The sequence below is a fragment of the Vombatus ursinus genome, unplaced genomic scaffold (assembly GCF_900497805.2).
Source record: "Vombatus ursinus unplaced genomic scaffold, bare-nosed wombat genome assembly UNPS02012179.1, whole genome shotgun sequence".
Lineage (NCBI taxonomy): Eukaryota > Metazoa > Chordata > Mammalia > Diprotodontia > Vombatidae > Vombatus > Vombatus ursinus.
Window position 1 is genome coordinate 6,781,323 of NW_020951957.1, and position 6,901 is coordinate 6,788,223.

Here is a 6,901-nt window from a genome sequence, read left to right on the forward strand (position 1 = left end):
CTGTACAGACAAAAATAAGTAAAAGAAATTAAAAAAAAATTTCTATAGTATGTTACAGTTTATAAAGGACTTTCTTCACAACAACCTTAAAATATGCACTGCAAGCACTATTTTCCCCATTTTATTTTATTTTTTCATCTGCAAAGAAGAATTTTAAGGGGATGAGCAGAGGGATAGGAATAGATACACAAATGAGCAGTCTCAGTCTGGGAATGGACTGAGATTTCTAAAGAAAAAAAAAACAGCCACCAAGCCTCCTGCTATGGCAATGTGTTCCTTTGCATTCCCTTAAACTATCACCTGAATGTAATGTTCAGGTGTCCCCTGAGCCCTGGTCAGTGTGGGTCACTTTATGGCTTCTGCAATCCTGGTCCTCTTTTTTCTTCTGTTGGTGCCAAGTAAGTGATAAGAATCTAAGGCATTACAGAACACTTCCAATGCATTCCACACTTCCTTCGTAATGTCTGGTGTCAGGGTATTGTTGTCAGAAGTCTGTCTAGACTACAGAATGTGTGTGAATCCTTCTTCCTTCCACAGCACAATGTCTTGAAAAGCAACACCTGCTCTCATTTTGACAGATGCTATACCTGAGCCTCTTATCAAAGACATAAACTTTGCCTCCTTCAAGTTTTCTCTTCACAGGGCCATTCAGGTGTAGACCTCCATTGGTCAAAATGGAATTTGGCTTTGGGTTCCTTGAAATATGTCAGGAATTTGTGTTTCATCATATGCCTTGGTCGGTGACCAGATGTGTGCTTCAATGGTTTGGCCTCCATATGTGCATATGTATTTGTAACCAATGTGGACCCATGACCACATCTATATAGCCTGATTCCATTCACAACCACTGAGTCCTATCTAACTTCACATTCATTGGCCATATCGAGCTCTCCCTCATGCTCCTTCATTCAAATCCACATGGGGCCAATGCAAGTCATCCCCAAAGCTTCCCACATCCTTCTCATGACAGGCATCTCCATTCAGCATCCCACTGTGTGCCTTTTTATAATGGCATGATTTGCAAGTCACTGTTCAGTAAGAAACAGTTTTGGCATCCTTGCTCCACCCACTGACTGGTGTTTTGTGGCATAATCTTTTTTTTTTTTTTTTTACTTTATCTGCTTCCAGGCGTGGGAACTCCCTTTGCTCTTCTCTAACTTGAGTCTATGAGACAGTTTCTCCATAGGACTTCCTCAACTTTCTCTTAGGAATTTGGAGGTCTTGATCTGTCTCCCAGATTTAATCCTCTTCTTTCTTGCCATATGCAGTCCACTAAACTCATTGATAAACTTCTCACAGGGCTGTAAATGACTCTTGGTTTTCTACATGTCCTCATTGCTTCCATAATCTTTCTATCTAATGAGCTATTCCCATTTCCCTTTCTTAGTCTTCCTTTTTTTCTAAGATCTTCTCAACATCATAAAAGTCCCTGAAGCCATTCTGAGCCGTGGAATTTGGATTGCTCTTGATGACTTGGTGACTACGCCTGGAGTTCTCCCTGCCCTGTGTGCTACTCTTGTGGGCTCCCTCTCCCTCCTTGCTCGGCTGTCAGAGTGTGAGGGTGTGTGCATGTGAGAGTGTGAGTGTGTGCTTTCCCCATTTTAAAGATAAGAAAAAATTGAGCTGAGGGGCAGCTAGGTGATGCAGTGGACAGACCTCTGGTCCTGGATTCAGGAGGACCTGAGTTCAAATCTGCCCTCAGACACATAACACTCACTGGCTGTGTGACTCAGGGCAAGTCACTTAACCCGAATTGCCTCACCAAAAATAAAAAAAAAAGAGTTGATAAGATAAAGTGAGTGGCAGGATTATAAAATTATCAAGTGATGACATTAGACTTAGACTTATAATTAGGTGTCTCAAATTCACATTTAGTGCTTTCCCAATCACACATGGTTAATGCATTAGATGCATGTCATGAGATAAATAAGACTTCAGCTGAATCTTTGAAATAATGACTAAAAATAACACAATTGAGGTGGGGGGAGAAGATACTGCACCTGAAACACCCTTTCCAATAAGGTCAACATGATAACTCCAAAATGGGGGGGGGGGAGAAAAGGAAAACTTACCTTATTCTAATAATTGCTTCAATTTCTCACTTCACATTTTATGTGCAAAAATAGCCAACACTTAAATGTGGCTCTTAAAGCACTGCACAGTTTCGAAATCTTATCAACTTTAAACGTAGAGGAAATTCATTAGTGCTTATTTTCTTTGGTCTACTACTGCTAAGTTCAATGAAGAATTGCAATTATTTGGAGTTCATTGCCATAACTATTCTTGCTAAAACAAGTCCTATATGGAATTATATGCTTTCTATATCCATGTTTGTATTACAATGTTTAATAGAGTTGAACAGTGGAATTACTGAAAGATGGTATAATATTTAATTAGTCTTTATGAATCTTTTATAAAAATAAGGCACTTTTCCAACTTCTGCTAAAAATAGCATTTAAGAAAAATCTATTGAACAGCTTATATTTTACCTTTGATATTTTGTTAATTCCTATTCTTTTAGAAGATATATGAAAGGGGAATTATAAAAATTGTGACAAAGTTGAAATCAACTATAAAGTTGAAGTGAACTAATGAAATAGAATAATACAGAATACAGAAAGAATAGTTTATATTCTGTGTGGCAGAACTCTGTGGCTTTAACTTCTTTAAAAAAATCTCCAGTGAGAGAAAATGTTATTCACGCTTACCTTTTTACTGCATGTAAACTTGCAAAAGTAGCTCATCTTCAAAGACAGACAAAGTGACATTTTTTTGGCTAACGCTGTCCAACAACTGAAATACATTTGATAGACTTCTTTTCTGTTATGTAGAACTGACAGCCCAGAAATTTTTGTACCCATTTGGAAACTCTAGATCTAGTTGAAAAAAAAAAAAGATAATTCCCTTCCTTAGAAATATTCTTTATTATGTTATTGCCATATCACCTGATTATTTGTGATGGCCAGAACTGTTCATAAAGGGTTTGGAATCGTTTACTCTTAGCTTAAAAAAGTAAAGTACCTTATTTCATTCAGAAGACAGGAAAAGAATTCAGCAGGAAGATATTGGTTTGAAATAGCTATTTTCTTTTACAGAACAAGACAGTCACTTAATAAGACTCTTCTTTTTACCAGTTAGTAGCAGCATCCAGCCTAAACCCATTTAGATAACCTCATACATTTCTCCTAAAATGAGGCTGGATAATGTGTGAGAGAAAACTGCTTACTTTTTCTTCTCTGTGTGCTTTTATGAGTACTTTTTTATTTTCTGATGTTTAAGGCCTATCCAAGTCTGTTAGTTTCTAGATGTAGATGGTTAAATTGCCTTTGTGAAAGTTCAGGGTCGTTTTTGCACAGGAAGCCTAGTATGATAGAACAAGTCAGTTCAGTAATGCCTTTGGTTTTTTTCCCTGTTCAATCCCAGAAAATGGTCCTGCGGAGGCTTCAAAATTACTGCATAGATACTATATAACTAACAATCATGGGAATATGGATAATAGTTGAATATTTTCCACATCCTACATAAAATGTCTCAGAGTAGAGACTTTGTGCTTTTTCATACATGGCTCCATTTCTGGGATGAATTCCCTGTTCAACTTCCCTGCTTTGAATTTCTCTCTTCCTTAAAGTCACAGGTCCAATGCTGCTGCTGATAGGATAGTACAAAAAAAAAAAGAGGACTGACTCAAGAGACAAAGGACCTTTGTTTAAGTCTCCCCACTGATGATTACTAGCTCTCCAAGCTTGGAAAAATCACTGAGCCTAACCAAACTTCAATTCATTTATCTATAAAATGAAGTGGTTGGGCAGAATCACCTCTCTGGTTCCTGCCTGCTGTAACCTATGAGAGGTCTTCCCTAATGAGTCCAGTTTTCCTGGCTTCTTTCACTCTGAAATTACTTTGTAAATATATTTGCATTTAGTTAGCTCCCTAATGTGATTTTTCCTTTTGATAGAATGTAAGGCCCTTAAAGTCAGGGATGTTTTCTGTTTTTGTCTCTGTATCCTTGGTGCCTAGCACAGTAACTGCTTCACACATAGTAGATACTTAATAAGTATATCTTAAATTGAATAGAAATAGACACGAGGGCTACCTTACATCATATTCCTAGCTCCAAAGCCTATTTTAGATGAATTTATATAAAGACATAAACACATCTCAATTAGATAATATTTTTTTGAAACCATGAGCTTCATTTTGTCATTCCCTCTTACCTTTAAAAATAAAAGAGGAAACTCGTGGAGTGATTTGCTTTTAAGTATAAAGTAAATAGGAGTTACCAAAGAAGGGTTCACTTAGAAAAAGCACTTTAAGGTATGCAAAGCATTTTCCATGCATTATTTCATGATTCTCACAACAACCCTTGGAGGTAAACACTACAGTTATTATTCTCATTTTACAGTTAAAGTAACTGAGCTGCAGAGAAGGTTCAGTGACTTGGCAACAGTCATATGGCTAATGAGTGTTCAAAGAGGGATTTGAATTCATGGCTTACCTCACTTCAAGTCCTCCAGCACTTATCTTAGCACACTTCACTATCTCAACATCTACAACTCATACAGGTACTGGGGAAAGCTGCAAATGATGGTGTGCAAAGGGAAAGCAAGAGAGATCCTGACATGTTTTCTTACAGCTTCTTAAATTTGTTCTCTCTGCTACAAAATATTTTCATGAGCAATCAACCTCACTCCCAGATCTTACTCATTAGATACAGCTTTTGAGATTCCTGGAAGAAATTTGCCAATGAACAAGATCATAAATTTAAATTCTAGCAGGTACTAGCTAAGGCAACCTTTCATTCCACAAATGAGGATTCTGAGGTCCAGAAAGTGAAGTGCTTTACATAACATTCCCTAAACAAAAAGTGGCAGAAATACAGAAGAAACTGAGGCTATTCAACTATGAAACTTTTTGCTTCTCATTTTTCCTCTTTGGGTAGAGTAGAATGGTGAAAAATAATGTAGCGTGTTCTTCCTTAGATTGGGAGGGCAAATCAAAAATATCTGGTCATTCCTCATTGGCCATAGGAAAATACCAGGTTTACTAATATTCATGCACTATTAATAGAGCTGTGAATTGGTCCAGCATAAGTTCCCAAAGTAGGTAACATTGCCCCCTTGGGTGGCGCTGGAACTATCCAGGGGGGCAGTAGTAGCATCAGATGCAACTGAGGGGCATTGAATAAGGGGGAGATAGAAACATAAGGAAAGAAGACAAGATAAGAAAATTTTGAAAAACCATTCATACGTGTTTTATCTGTTATGTAACAGAGTTAAAGTCATAGTGATTATGTTATTTTCCAAATAAACACACAAAATGTAAGTTATAACTGATCAGTGGTCAACTTTGCCAGCAGGTCTGAGGAAGCAAGTGTTGCCAGGCAAGTGTGTCCTGTCTCAAATCGTGGGAAGTCCAGCATTCATCAGCAGGAATACGTGCATGTAATGACTTGTTTACAATACAATACTATATGGTTACATGATGCAATATTGAGTTATCAAAATTTCAATGCAAGAAAAATCCACAAATTTATAATAAATTATTAAATTTAAGATGTGTCATTTAAAAATATGTTTTCTATATTTTTGAAATGATGCAAATTTTAAAAAAAAATGAAAGGGTTAAAGAAAGTAGATTTCCAGGGGGGGTGCTGAGTAATTTTTTTGAAAATGGTGAGGAAGGACAAATAAGTTTGGGATCCTCTGATCCAGCCATTCCAGAAAGCAAACAGAAAGTTACCCAAACATCAGTAAACTGTACATACCCTTTGACCTGGTTGACACCACTATTAGTCCTATACCTTCAGTGAGATAAAAGAAAGAGGAAGATCAACCAATATGGACAAAATTATTTATAGCACTTTTTTTAATAGTGGAAAAGAAATGGAAACTATCTATGACCATCAAGCAAGGAATAGCTATAAATGTGTGGAATACAAATGGAATAGAATATTACTGCATAATTTTTGTTGTTTTGTTGTTGTTTGTGCTTTGTTTTTGACCGAGGATGTTACTGCCAAAGGTGGATGAATATCTACAAAGGGCTCTGCAAGCCTTTCACACAAGAGGTGCTAGTCCTCATGAACACTTCATGCATTCATACACTACTATGTAAGAAATGAAGAAGTAAACTTCTGCAAAATGATGCTGAAGAAATGAAAAGAAGCACGGGAACAATTTATATAAAGACAACAATATTGGAAAGATAAACATCTTTCAAAGACTTGAGAAATCAGATAGATGAATTGACCAACCTCAATACTAGAGGAAGCATGCTGCCCACCTCTTAACAGAAAAGGATGGACTTAAGATGTAAAATGAGACAAACATTTTTGGCCATGACCAAAGTAGGAATTTGTTTTGCTTGGCTATACATATTTGTTGCAAATGTATACAAATATATACAATTATATAATTTGTTACAAATATATTCAATTATTTGTAATATATACTTTATTTGTAATAAAAATATACAGTTGTTTTCTCTTTTTTAATGGGGGAGAGAAAATAAGATGCTAATTAACAAAAATAAAAAGAAACAAACAAAAAACAAACCCCAAAGAACAGCAACATGGTAGAGGGAAAAGGGGTTAAAGTTAACCCACATAGAAAAGTAAATGCAAAGTGCATAAAAAATCATTGCAAACTAATTTTTAATCCCCAAGAAAGGGCACAAGTAATTGGAGAAGTGTAGCTAGGCTTCATATTAGAGATGGCACCTGAGTTAAGTTTTGAACCAAGCTATGGATCCTATGAGTCAGAATTATTAAGTGAATCAACAACAGGCACGGGGGTTTGGGGGTGAGGAGGAAGCACATATGCAGGTGGCATATACAAAACATACAACTTAAAAAGTCAAGAAGACCTGGGTTAAAATGCTGTCTCAAAATGCTAGTTGTGTG

At 36.5% G+C, this 6,901-nt stretch overlaps 1 pseudogene; it reads right to left on the bottom strand.

Moving 5' to 3' along the window:
• Positions 1-345: 345 nt before the first annotated feature.
• LOC114039701 lies at positions 346-1,571 on the bottom strand (annotated as a pseudogene).
• Between the last annotated feature and the right edge of the window lie 5,330 nt (positions 1,572-6,901).